This window comes from Danio rerio, chromosome 10, assembly GCF_052040795.2.
Source record: "Danio rerio strain M-AB ecotype USA chromosome 10, GRCz13ab, whole genome shotgun sequence".
Taxonomy (NCBI): Eukaryota; Metazoa; Chordata; class Actinopteri; order Cypriniformes; family Danionidae; genus Danio; species Danio rerio.
In genome coordinates this window covers 800,467-815,580 of record NC_141030.1, presented here as the reverse complement: position 1 = coordinate 815,580, position 15,114 = coordinate 800,467, and the positions used below count along the sequence as shown (strand labels likewise).

Below are 15,114 nucleotides of genomic sequence, written 5' to 3'. Positions count from 1 at the left end.
CTACATTTTTTTCTCAGTTTAAGACCGTTTCAAGTGGATGTACATCACAATAAATGAAAAAAGATCAATCTTAAAGGGATAGTTCACCCAAAAAGTTTAATTTACTCCACATTTACTCACACTCAGGTGGTTCAAAACCTTCACGAGTTTCTTTCTATTGTCAACTTCCATAGTAGGAAATACATACAGTGGTGGAAATAAGTATTGAACACCTCATGGTTTTTCCTGAAAATAATATTACTAAAGGAGGTGTTGACATGGAATTGAATTAACCCAATTAATACAAACATAAAAATAAATAAAAATAAAAATGCCGCCTCTAATATAAAAAAAATGAAGTAACTTGCATAGCTCAAGTGTGAGTGTCAAAATCCTGATGGTTCTGTGGATCTCATCTATGAAATCTGATCTGTATTTTGTATTTTCTATTGGATTCGGTTCAGGTGATTGGTTGGGCCATTCTACAGCATGATTTTCTTTCTCTGAAAGCATCTGAGAGTCTCCTCGGCTGTGTTTTGGATCATTGTCTTGCTGAAATGTCCACCCTGGGCTCATCTTCATCCTCCTGCTGATTGGACTGAAGCAGCTGATCTTCATGTACACTGAGGAAGGGCAGAGGGTGAAGAACTACTGAGAGATTTCAGCTGCTGTCTGGGCTTTCACTGCTGAACTACCCCTTCCTTTCTTCATGTGTTCAATACTTTTCCCTGTGCCAGTAGGCACAGCTTAATTTGTAAACTAATTAATATTGTTTTCTTTGCATATATGGGTTTATTAGGTTGTTACCAACATCTGGTGAAAATTTCAGGTCATCAGCATATGTTTTCTGAGAAAAAGGGTGATGTATTCAATCCTTATTTCCCCCACTGTATACTATGGAAGTCAATGGTTACAGGTTTGCACCTTCCTTCAAACTAACTTCTATTGTGTTCAGCAGAAGATGGGAAGTCAAATAGGTTAGGAACAAATGAGGAGAAAGTAAATGATGACAGGACTTTCATTTGTGGGTGAACTGTCCCTTTAACTTGAACTTTAAATTGCCTGACTCCCTGATCAGTGCCCTGGCTACTGAACAAGGGTGCTGATTGAGACACACCCCAGTGTTTTCTCCCCAGCGGTGGCCTCAGGTACAGTGCAGTCCCAGTGGAAAGAGTGACCACATTAATGACCATCTGCTCAGAGTGACCCAGTCATGGGCTCTTTAATGAAGACGAATGTGCGGAGGGTCCGACCAGCAGGGGTCTAATGACACACCTTCAGCTGTGTGTCCCGCTGTGACTGATGGCCAGGAGCTCTGTATGACACACACACACACACACATCAGGACAGAGCACACTCTCACACCACTGGACACTGCTGGACTGTATATTTCACACCATGATGGCCAGCAGCAGACACACTAATGGTCAAACGGCTGGAGTTGAGCTGGGTCAAGAATACAGTTAATGAAATTGAAGTATTATTGTGACTTATTGTTTTACTTATTGAGTATTATTGACTTATTAATGTGACTATTATGAATTAAATGTCTTTTATTTGAATATGCACTTTATTTTAAGTCTACTCCTCACTAAAGCTGAGTCAGAATACAGTAAACATGAAATATTATTGCGACTGAAAGTATTTTATTTGAATATGCACTACAGTATATTATAAGTGTACTCTTTACCAGAGCAAATACAGTAAACAAGAAATATTAGTGTGACTTAAAATACACCTTTTATTTGGATATGCACTAAATAAATACAGTAAAATACATGCAAAAACATTAAAAATGCAGTTAAATGAATCTTTAATGTGACTAAAAATGTGTATTTTATTTGATTATGTACTACAGTGTATTATGTCTACTTTGAGCTGGGTCGAAAATACAGTAAACATGTAATGTTATTACCATAGACTGTAAAAGATATGGACAAAGTATTCGTGACGTCACCCATAGGTTTCTGATAAACGTAAAAGAAGCTACCAGTGTGGTAATGAGTGCGGAAAAAAATGCAATATGTGAGTGGCCTGCGGCTATAGTTAATCCAATGTGTGTGCGTATTGGCATAACTTTGTTTAGTTGCAGCAGTTTTATTCCGTGCATCAGAAACGCGGCGTTGAGAAGCTTTTGCGATGAATCAAACGTAATTAATTAAAGCACGGTTAATAGTGCAATCGGATAAGCGTTGCATCCCTAATAACGATATCAGTGCACTGCACAAAAGGCCTTTTTTAAAAACATATACAAATGTTTTCGGCTGCCCGTGCATCTCGCTTTATGTCAGGTGACTCACGCTCACGCTCTGAACAGACACACGTCACTTCATAACTATAGCGGCCGTTTTTCGACTGAACTAAATTTAATTTTGATGTCTTGGTCACACTATTTGGAGGGCCGGAACAAATTGCTTCGGGGGCCGGGTGTATAGTTATATTCTAAATAAATACAATATACAATAATGATAAATAAACGATAGGGGAAAAGTAAATAATCAGACAACATCTGCTATATTAATTATAGTAACTACATTTATAAACAGTGTAAAATAATGCAAATGGATTAAATAGGTTAACCATTTGCTATTGTGTGGATGTTGAGAGTACATTTAGATTTTAATTTGGCTGCCACGTCTCTCTCTCTCTCTCTCTCTCTCTCTGAAAATATAATGTAGCTTCTGTGAGTCACTCAGATTATAGAAAGAATCATTAAATGTTTCAGAATGTGGGAAGAATATTTCCCTTGTCGTGAAGTATTTGGGGCAGAAAAGAAGAAAGTGTTTCTCATCCTCTGTTTGATTCATCTCACGGTGTTTACATAATCTTTGTTCTCTATGAGTTCAGGATGTTTCATTATTTCTTTCCTCCTCTATTTCTAAATCATAATCACAGAGGCAATATTTAAAAAAAATGTATTTTCTTATAATAGTTTTATAAGTCATATTAATAGGTCAAATGGCAATTTGGTCATTCTTTTTAGGATAGATATTTTGCCTATCTTATACTTTAACACTTCATGTCAATTTCCTGACTAATAAATATTGCATGATTAATTGTTAGTGGTTTTCTTGCACAGTGGAAGTGACTGAGATCAACAACAACAACAACTCAACTTTCTGCAGAGTCAGCAGCTACTGACCTCCGAACGTCATGAGTCCTTCAGATGAGCTCCAGAACATTGCGTAGAGCTTCTGGAATGGGTTTCTATGGCTGAGCAGCTAAATCAAGTCTTACATCCCCAAGAGCAATGCAATGCAGAGTGTGGGATGCAGAGGTGTAAAGATGATTCTGGAGCAGTGGAGACTTGTCCTCTGCAGGGACCAATCATGATTCTTCTCTGGAGTGACCAATCACACTTCTCTGCATGGAGCAACCAATCACACTTCTCCATCTGCAGTGACCAATCACACTTGGAGAGACCAATGACACTAGTCTGTCTGGAGTGACCAATTACACTTCTCCATCTGGATTGACCAATCACGCTTCTCTACTTAGATATTTTCATGCTCCCAACTTTGTGGGATCAGTTTTGGGTGCACAAAGACATGGATGAGGAGTTTTGGATAAACTGGACTGGCCTGCACAGAGTCCTGACTTCAACCCGATTGAACACATTTTATATGAATGAGAACAGAGACTGAGAGCCAGGCCTTCTCATCCAACATCAGCACTTGACCTCACAACTGTGCTTGTGGAAGAATAAAAATCCCCATAAACACTCTCCTAAAGCTTGTGGAAAGCTTTACCAGAAGAGCTGAAGCTGTTGTAGCGGCAGTGGGTGGGCAACTTATCCTTTATTATTATCATATCATTTAACCAATCAGAGCAAACTGGGCCATCTGACCAACCACAACAGACTGGCCCATTTGACCAATCAGAGTAAACTAGCCCATTTGACCAATCAGAGCAAACTGGGCCATTTGACCAATCAGAGCAAACTGGCCCATTTGACCAATCAGAGCAAACTGGCCCATTTGACCAATCAGAGTAAACTAGCCCATTTGACCAATCAGAGCAAACTGGGCCATTTGACCAATCAGAGCAAACTGGGCCATTTGACCAATCAGAGCAAACTGGGCCATTTGACCAATCAGAGCAAACTGGGCCATTTGACCAATCAGAGCAAACTGGGCCATTTGACCAATCAGAGCAAACTGGGCCATTTGACCAATCAGAGCAAACTGGGCCATTTGACCAATCAGAGCAAACTGGGCCATTTGAACAATCAGAGCAAACTGGGCCATTTGACCAATCAGAGCAAACTGGGCCATTTGACCAATCAGAGCAAACTAGCCCATTTGACCAATCAGAGCAAACTGGGCCATTTGACCAATCAGAGCAAACTGGGCCATTTGACCAATCAGAGCAAACTGCCCCATTTGACCAATCAATGCAAACTGGGCCATTTGACCAATCAGAGCAAACTAGCCCATTTGACCAATCAGAGCAAACTGAGCCATCTAACCAGTCAGAGAAAACCTGTGAATCTGACCAATTGCAACAGGCTGAATCAGAGCAAACCAAATGTTTTGTGCATGAAAATCCCGGTAGATCAGCAGTTTCTGAAATACTCAGAGCGCCCATCTGGCACCAACAACCATGCCATGTTTAAAATCTCTTAAATTCCCTTTCTTCCCCATTCTGATGCTCACTTTGCACTGCAGCAGATCGTCTTGACCATGTCTACATGCCTAAATGAGTTGCTGCCATGTGATTGGCTGATTAGAAACTGGCATTAACGAGCAGTTAGAGAGGTGTACCTAATAAAGTGGCCGGTGAGTGTATATCCTGTAATGAAAACACATGATCCAGTCCTTTAACTCCTCTTTGCATTTACAATGAACAAACGAGCAGCTAAACACACGAAAGCAGAAGTTGTAACACTTCGAGAGTTTAATGTCGCAGCGGTCAGCCGTTTACACAGTCGCTCTCGATGCTTTTAATTAGGAAAAAACATGCGAGTAATAACCCCGGAGGAGAGGACCTAAAAGAACACACGCGCTCGCTCACATCTGCTGGCTTCAAAATTACATTTTATTGGCTTCATGAAAACTGTGCTGACATCTTTTATTGGATTCTGAAGAAGTATGTTGACACGGTGAATTTCACAGGATGTTTAATGCGTATTTCCCGCTCCGCTCACTAACACAGTTCTCTGAGGGTCGATTCTGCGCTTCGCCAGCAAACAAAACTTAATCAAATCATCCTATGATCAATCGCACGACTCCTCAAAATCAAAAAGAGCCATAAATAACTTAAAATAGCAGTTCCGGCTGCGCTCGTGACATGTTTTAGGATGAAAAATGTGCGGAATAAAGACACATTTCAGATTTATGTGTCTCTCTGTGGCATTTAGAGTTTGACAATATGATTTCAGGGAGTCGCCGTATCTTTCTAAGGTCAGAAACAGAGGAAAACATATATTGCATTTATATTGGAAACAGCTGAAAATGAAAGGTTTACAGACAGAGTAAATGGATGTGCAGCCTGGTTCTGGTTTATTATCCCTGAAACTAAAAGTAAACAACAAAATGAAGTATGTCTATTTTTGTTTGTTTGTTTGTTTGTTTGTTTGTTTGTTTGTTTTTTAAATAAAAAAACTACATTCATTAATTTTCCTTCAGCTTTGTCCCTTATATAACAGGAGTCACCACAGCGGAATGTACCGCCAGCTAATCCAGCATATGTTTTACGCAGCAGAGGCCCTTCCAGCTGCAACCCAGTACTGAGAAACACTCATTCACACACACACTCATACACTACGGCCAATTTAGTTAACCAATTCCCCTATAGCGTTTGTGTTTGGACTTGTGGGGGAAACGGGAGCACCCGGAGGAAACCCATGCCAACAAGGGGAGAACATGCAAACTCCACACAGAAATGACAACTGAACCAGCGACCTTATTGCTGTGAGGCTACAGTGCTAACCACTGAGACACCATGTCCCCTGAAACAAACCTTATGTGAAAAAAAATGTTATATGTACATTTAGGTTTAATTTGTGTATATAATCAAAGTAGTAAATTAATTATGAAAAATACATTATGATACATATATTTGTTTTAAATATCAAAATAATAATAGTAATAAATAAAAAATAAAATAAATAAATAATAATAATAATAATAATAATAAATAATGATAATAATTATAATAATAAAATAATGATAATATTAATAATAAAAATAATGATAATAATAATAATATAATGATAGTAATAATAATAATAATAATATAATGATAGTAATAATAATAATAATAATAATAATAATAATAATAATAATAATAAAATATTGATAATAATAATAATAAATAAATAACAACAATAATAATAATGATAATAATAATAATAATGATGATACTACAAATAATAATAATAATAATAATATAATAATAATAAATCATAATAATAATAATAAATAATTATAATAATAATAATAATAATAATAATAAAAATATTGATAATAATAATGATAATAATTTAAAAATAAATAATAATAATAATAATAATAATAATAATAATAAATGATAATAATAATAATAACAATAATAATGATACTACAAATAATAATAATAATAAACAATAATAATAATAATAATAATAATAATAATAATAATAATAATAATAATAATAAATGATATAAAATAATATAAAAACCAATATAGTTCTAAAACATAAAACTGAAAAACTAAAAAATAGTACATGCAAAAAGGAAAAATGTATTTTTTGTTTAATTGTTTCTCTAAAATAAAATAAACCTTATCTGAAAAAACATACAAAAAATCACATTTAGGTTTCACTTTGGTTTAAAATTAAAGAACTAAAATAATTATAAAAATCTAAATTATAATAAACTTTTTTTAATTCTCAAATAAAAATAACAAAATAATGAAAAAATTACACATTTTAAGAATACAATATAATTGTACAATATTCTTCTATACAATATAATAACCCTAAAACTGAAATGAAAAAATACAACATTCATTCATTTTCCTTCAGTTTAGTCCCTTTATTTATCAGTGGTTGCCACAGTGGAATGAACCGCCAACTATTCCAGCATATGTTTTGCACAGCAGATGCCCTTCCAGCCGCAACCCAGTACTGAGAAACATCCATACATCCATAGATTTTTAGATATCTGGACTAGAAACATGACAACAGCAATAGGGATGTGTGCGTGCATCAGGTCTCAGACTCCTCTTGGCTTTGTGCATGGATATAAACGCAGCTCTCCTCCAGACTCTGCTGTGATTAATGGAGAGCGTGACACACATTTTTAAAGCCACCCAGAACTAATTTCTGCTGGATAATGTCACGCGCGTCGTGAATGTCACGCTTGCATGGCTCTCAGACCAATGCATGTTCACCTCGATTCAGGAGGAAATTGGTAAACTCGTCAGATGTGTTCAGATGAATACACCACCATCATACATGAGGACTCATTAAAGTACACGTGACATCAGAACTAACCATTTTCCCCATCTATCTAAATGAAACGCCTACTTTGCTACATCCAATCAGCTCGCAGTAGAAAAAGAAGCCACGCCCACAGCTTTCTCATTTAATATTCCGTTTCTCTAGGAACTGCGTCACAAAATATTATAAAAGATGGCTGCAGCTTCTGGTTCATGCGGGACAAAGATAACTAATGTCATTTGTTTTCTTATGCTCTGTTTAATGTAAATTAATAAATATTTTTTGTGTCTTGTTTTCAGAAATAATGAGTCAAAATGAGGTGACTTTTTCCTTAAAACAAGCAAAATAATCTGAAAATATGTAACAAATAATCTTAAATGCAAAACTAGTTTACTTTTCTCATCCCATTGGCAGATTATTTATCCTGTTTTAAACTCACTTCACTTTAACTTATTCTGAAAATAAGACAATATTTTGTACTCGTCTAGAAAATGCTTATTGATTTAAGAATTTTTAGATATTTGGACTAGAAACAAGGGAAAAAAGCAGTAAAAAAAGCAGTTTTGCACTGTGACTTTGATTAAATCACTTAATTTCTGTGGATTTTTGATCTGTTTGTTTTGAAGTGTCAGATTTCAATGAATATTTTCAAGGGACAGACAGAAATCTTTGACTGATTAAAAACATCTTCAGTTTCGTTCTTAAAATGAAAGTGTGATACTGAAGAAATATGATGGGAGTAAATTATTCATTTCTTATTTTTTGAGTGAACTAACCCTTGAAGGGACAGATGGATCATGCTTATCTTCATATTAAATAAAAGGACAAGTGTATTTTGCTGAGGTTACAGCTCACACTGCAAAAACTACAGAGCTTTTGTCTTGTTTCTAGTCCAAATATCTCAAAATTCTTAAACCAAGAAGCATTTTCTAAACAAGCAAAACATATAGTCTTGTTTTTAGAAATGAGTCAAAATTAAGTGAGTTTTTGTTTAATGCAAGCAAAATATTCTGCCAATGAGGTAACATAAATAATCTTGAATCAAAATGAAAAACTAGATTATTTATCTTACCCCATTGTCAGATTATTTAGCTTGTTTTGAGGAAAAACTCACTTAATATTGACTTATTTCTGAAAACAAGACTATGCACAGCAAAAAATGCTTTTCTTACTTCGATTTTTTGTCTTGTTTCTAGTCCAAATATCTAAAAGTTCTTAAATCAAGAAGCATTTTCTAGACAAGCAAAACATACTGTCTTGTTTTAAGAAATAATATGCTAAAATGAAGTGAGTTTTTCCTTAAATCAAGTTAAATAATCTGCCAATGGGGTAAGCAAAATAATCTTATCACAAATCGAAAAACAAGATTATTTTGCTTACCCTATTGGCAGATTATTTAGCTTGATTTACGGAAAAACTCACTTCAGTTTGGCATATTATTTCTTAAAACAAGACAATATGTTTTGTTTCTTGATTTAAGACTTTTTAGATATTTGGATTAGAAACAAGATTAAAAAAATCGATGTAAGAAAATCAGTTTTGCACTGTGACTTTCATTAAACCACTTAATTGATGTGATTGTTCAGTCTCGTCGTTTTGAATCATCAGTTTTATGTGAATATTTTCATCTTCAGTTTCATTCTTAAAATGAAAGTCTGATATTGAAGAGACATGATGGGAGTAAATTATTCAGTTCTTTATTTTTTTTGAGTGAACTAACCCTTAAAGGCACAGATGGATCATGCTTATCTTCATATTAAATTGAAGAACAAGTGTATTTTGCAAAAAAGCTTTTCTTACATTAAGTTTTTGTCTTGTTTCTAGTCCAAATATCTGAACATTCCTAAATCAAGAAGCCAACAAGCAAAAATATTGTCTTGTTTTCAGAAATAATGAGTCAAAATTAAGCGAGCTTTTGCATAAAACAAGCTAAATAATCTGCCAATGGGGTAGAATAAATAATCTTAAATCAAAATGAAAAACTAGATTATTTATCTTACGCCATTGTCAGATTATTTAGCTTTTTTTGTGGAAAAACTCACTTAATATTGACTTATTTCTGAAAACAAGACTATGCACAGCAAAAAATGCTTTTCTTACTTCGATTTTTTGTCTTGTTTCTAGTCCAAATATCTAAAAGTTCTTAAATCAAGAAGCATTTTCTAGACAAGCAAAACATACTGTCTTGTTTTAAGAAATAATATACCAAAATGAAGTGAGTTTTTCCTTAAATCAAGCTTGATCTCTAAACTTGAGCTAGAGATGAGCACTTTTTTGCAGTGTGAGCTGTAACCTCTTCAAAACACACTTGTGCTTTATTTAATCTGAACATACAGTAAATCTATCTGTCCCTTTAAGGGTTAGTTCACTGGAAAAACACAAATGAATCATGAAATCAATGCATTTTTGCAGTGTGATCCATCTATAATGAATACCGACTGTAATCATGCTGAAACGCAGCTTTCATGTGTTTTCACAGACGCCTTTCTCGCAATGCAGATTGCCGAGGTGAAGCTTCCAGAGCTGATGAACACTTCTGGCAACCGATTCTGACAAAATATTGAGTAGTCAGACAACAGAAACCTGCTGAGAGTTGACCTGTTTGGCTGAATGCTGTTATATCAGTCTGTGTCTGTTCTTATACTGCCCTCTCCTGGAGAAAACACACGGTTGTTGCTAGAAGGGATACAGCTGCAGACGGATATTAGAGAATTATGTATATTATTTATTAAAGTACCCTTTATTTGTATTTTATTAGCATCTACTCCTACCCCAACCCTCACAGTAATGTAAAAACAATAATTGTGACTGGAATTAATGATATTATTTATTAATTTACCAAATAATTATGTTTTATTAACATATACACCCCTACCCCAACTCTCACAGTAATGTAAACACAGTTAATATAACGAGAATTATTAATATTATTTACTAATTTACCCAATAATTATGTTTTAATAACGACTATACCCCTACTCTAATCCTCACAGTGATGTAAAAACAGTAAATTTAATGAGAATTATTGATATTATTTACTAATTTACCAAATAATTATGTTTTAATAACGTCTTTACCACTACTCCAATCCTCACAGTGATGTAAAAACAGAAATTATAACGAGAATTATTGAGATTATTTACTAATTTGCCAAATAATTATGTTTTATTAACATCTACACCCCAACCCCAACTCTCACAGTAATGTGAACACAGTTAATATAATGAGAATTATTGATATTATTTACTAATTTACCCAATAATTATGTTTTATTAACTTCTATACCCCTACTCCAATCCTAAACCCAACCATCACAGTAATGTATAAACAGTAATTATAATTATTAATATTATTTATTAGTTTACCCATTAATTGTATTTTATTTACAACTATTTACCCCTAACCCAATCCTCACAGTAATTTAAAAACAGTAATTATACCAAGAATTATTGATATTATTTACTAATTTACCCATTAATTATGTTTTATTAACATCTACCCCACCCCAACCCAGTAAAAACAGTATTTATTACAATTTTTAATATTATTTATTAATTTACCCGTTAAATTTTATTTTAATAATGTCATTAATTTCCAGAGATGGATAATTCCCGGATTAATAAAGGGACTAAGCCGAAAAGAAAACGAATGAATGAATGAATAATGTCATTAATAATATTTGTCATCGCCACATGTATACATCATCGCCAAAGGAGTTCGCCTTTACAGCGTTTAAACTGAAACTGCGGCTCATGACAACGGTGTTGCACTAAAGAGGTGCAGAAGTAAGACTTTTCTTACTTTCTTTTGTCCATTCTTTCTGTTTAATAAATTGACATGCATATAAAAGCAATAGTTCAAAATAAATATTACTTACTGCAGTGCTTCATTTGTGTTTGATGCAAACCATAAATTTAGTTTTCATAAAGTAACAGTAGGACATTTTATAGCAGATAACTCACATTTAAGGCAGCATGATCATGGGAAATATAATTCATTGTTAGTATTATTGTGATCATCGTCATCATTAATATTTTATAAATATTAGATGTTCATTATGGAATTATTGCACATATATTAGTAAGTCATCACAGCATTAGTTAGATAGTTGTTTCTGGTTTTTGTTAGTCATAATTGATGTTGTTATCGAATACAAGAAATCTGTTACTATACAAGTTGCAGTGGTGCTCAATCATTTTCGGGGGTGCTCCTACTTTTTTTTGGTGCTCCTACATTTTGGGAGCACTGGCAATTTCAAGCCCTGCATTAGACAAATACTGTTGTTGTTTTTTTTTGTTCTTATTTATTTATTTATTTATTTATATGTTTGTTTGTTTATGTATTTATTTATTTATTTGTTTATTTATTTATTTATTTATTTATTTATAGTTTGTTAGTTTGTTTGTTTATGTATTTATTTATTTATTTGTTCATTTATTTATTTATATATTTGTTTGTTTGTTTATTTATTTATTTATTTATTTATTTATTTATTATTTATTTATTTATTCATGTTTGTTTGTTTATTGGTTTGTTTATTTATTTATATATATATTTTTGTTTGTTTATTTATTTATTTGTTTGTTTGTTTGTTTGTTTATTTTTTGTTTGTTTGTTTGATTATTTATTTATTTATTTATCTATTTATTTATTTGTTTGCTTGTTTATTTATATAGTTATTTGTTTGTTTATTTATTTATTTATTTATTTATTTATTTATTTGTTTGTTTATTCATTTATTTATTTATTTATTGTTCTTTCATTTATTTACAGTGTAAAAATATTTATGTTTAAATGTCAATAGTATTCACTTATTTTTAAACTCAAAGAGAGTGTTTTTGATGTTATTTTGTGCTGTATTAATTAGTTACAGCACAGCAATAAATAACGCTGTACAATAAAAGGTGTTCCTCTTATTTTCTAAACTAGTGGGGTTTGAAATGAATGAATGCAAAATAATCGTGATAACCGTGAAACCGTGATTATTTCTCAGACTCCCTACATGTAATTTACTTCTAAAGTGCTGTAATGCACCTAAAACTGCTTGAGTTTGACTTCAGTGAAGGTGCAGTGACTGTGAATGCAGAGGTGTGTGTTCTGCATGCGTTGAGGCAGGCTCACACTGAGCCAATGTGAATTAAATGCTGGCCTCTAGTGGAAGCTGTAGTGCAGAAATGAGCTGAAGCTGTGCGATGTAATGAATGTGTTTACAGAGTCAGCGATGCTCTGCTGTATCGCCTCTCTGCATTCATTGTGCTGTAATTAGGGTGGCTTGTGTTTGCCCTGTAATGATCAGTTCACACTAATGTAGGGGATTTATTCAGTATTCAGGATTCTGGCTGCAATAGAGCTGTTCGCGGCCATTACAGGCGGATTTCTCCCTCTCATTTTGTTCCATAGGGATTTTAAAATAGTGTTGGGTAAACTGTAATAAGTCATTAAAGCAAAGCAACCACTATCAGGAGAATAACAACAATACTGACATTGATTTAAAGCACAGAAGTGTGTGTAAATCAGTGAAAAATACAAAGACTACAATCCCATGATGCACTGAAAATGACACAACCATATTAAAAACCACACAGAAATATAAAACTGTCCATTAAAAGTAGATGTTTATTCATTCATTCATTCTTTTTCTTTTCCGCTTAGTCCCTTTATTAATCTGGGGTCGCCACAGCAGAATGAACCGCCAACTTATCCAGCATAAGTTTTATGCAGCAGATGCCCTTCTAGCTATTCACACTCACCCAATTTCAGCTTACCCAATTCCCCTATAGCACATGTGGACTGGGGAAACCGGAGCACCCACAGAAAACCCATGCCAACACGGGGACACCATGCAAACTCCACACAGAAATGCCAACTGGGACTCGAACTAGCGACCTTCTTGCTGAGAGGCGATTGTGTTAATCGAATTATGTATATAGCATGTAAAACGGGATCATAAAAGGAACATACAAAAAGCAGCTCATGTAAACACCTTAAACATATTAATGTCTAACTCAGATTAAGGCAAATAACTCCATTGCTGATGTCCATGTACACAAAGTCACTCAATCACCACCATCATCACAATCACTGTCCACACAGAGTACAAATCAGCTCTTTACCTGCACGTCAACCCTATATAAACCCTCACCGTCCCTCACTCGACAGAAGGACAAAAGCTGCGGTCGCACTGCACTTTTCTCCCCATAGACTTCAGTGTTTCCTCTAGGATTTTTCCAGCTGTGGCGGCAGGCCTTTTACACAGATCTACCAACAACCCGTGGCGTTATTTCAATGACAAATGTTGTGAGCGCAGTATTACAAATGGAGATCACATTTATGTAATCGCCTTCAAGCATGCGAATCTCTTCGCTTGTGCGCCAATTTCCTCTGCTCGTGCACAAAGCTTCTTGCACATCCCCTCAAATACACGCTTAAGTGCAGATCTTCTTGCGCGCTCTCAAATAAACACTGCAAAAGTGCGATTTAGTACATTTATGTATCGAGTATGTCTCCAACATTGATTAGATTTGCTAGGAATATTTATGAATGTGTCCAATAGACCTACAGAGAGGCATTAATGCATCTGCTAAAGTGAAACGGCTATAAGTCGTGTTTGCTTGCCTCACGCATCACGCACTTGTCAGTCAATCACTACTATGATTACAGAAAAGTTTGCGCTGTTATAATTCACTTACCTTGTAAAACGCTTTGGTGCTATTTATAAAAAACATGACTGAATGTTTTGAATAAGAAGCTGTTATGTTGCCGTGGTGGTATCAATTTTGGCGTGGCGCCCCGCCATGGAAGAATGAATGTAGCGGAAACCATGGACTTACATTCGTAAGCATGCAACTGCGTCAGACCAAAAACACAAGGTCGAGCTCCAAGTTTTGCATGCGACAAGTTTTGCTGTCGAAAGTTCAAGCTTGGTGATCTCTCACCTGTGAAATCACATCACATGACTGTCTGAGAGCAATCGAAGATCAAAACATCACCTCTCCAGACAGAAATTTAAACTATGGACAACCGGGGCTCATTGTGGAAACGTAGTCCCGCGGACATTTCTGGAGACCGCGGAATACGTCCCGGCGGGTATGTACGGCTGCAGTTTTTGTTTTCGCGAATCCGTGAGAGGCCGCTGTTGTGCGCTTTTTCGCTTCTCAGACGCCTCTCGCGAGTGCGGTTCGCGCCCGTGTTGTTCTCGCGTGAACCCGCCGGAGGCCGCTGTCCGACTGACCGGATGATTGACTGCGCGACCGGCCAATTGGCCAACCCGCCCTCCTCCTTCCCCGAACCCAACCAATTTTTAACGATCGACCCGCCCGCCCACTCGCTTCCCTAAACCCGAGCAACAGTTTACAAAAACCGTCCAAAAAAATAAAGCCCCGATTTTTTTTTTCCTCTAACTTACCACGTTTTCGAATTTCACCGCGTTCTCACCCTGTCACGAAACTCGTTAACTTAATTTTTGGGATCCTGTTTTTGTCTTACCTGATTGCTGGAACTGCTCTTCCCCGGACTCGAAACCGATCGCCGTGGTCGACTCCTCTCTGCATCTCGAGCCTGCAGCGGGGAAGCCCTACACAAGGAGGTAAGGCAAGCACGAAAGGGAACAGCGTCACACCGCCCTGCAGCGTTCGCTTGAAAAAAATAAACGCGGTTGTACATACCTCCCGGGACGTAATCCGCTGTCTCCAGAAACGTGGGACAACGTTTTC

At 35.3% G+C, this 15,114-nt stretch overlaps 1 long non-coding RNA gene across 9 annotated transcripts in view; it reads right to left on the bottom strand.

Moving 5' to 3' along the window:
- LOC137496532 (uncharacterized) overlaps positions 1 to 15,114 on the bottom strand; it is a 165,272-nt gene that overhangs the window by 146,061 nt on the left and 4,097 nt on the right. The gene's annotated exons all lie outside the window — the stretch shown is intronic.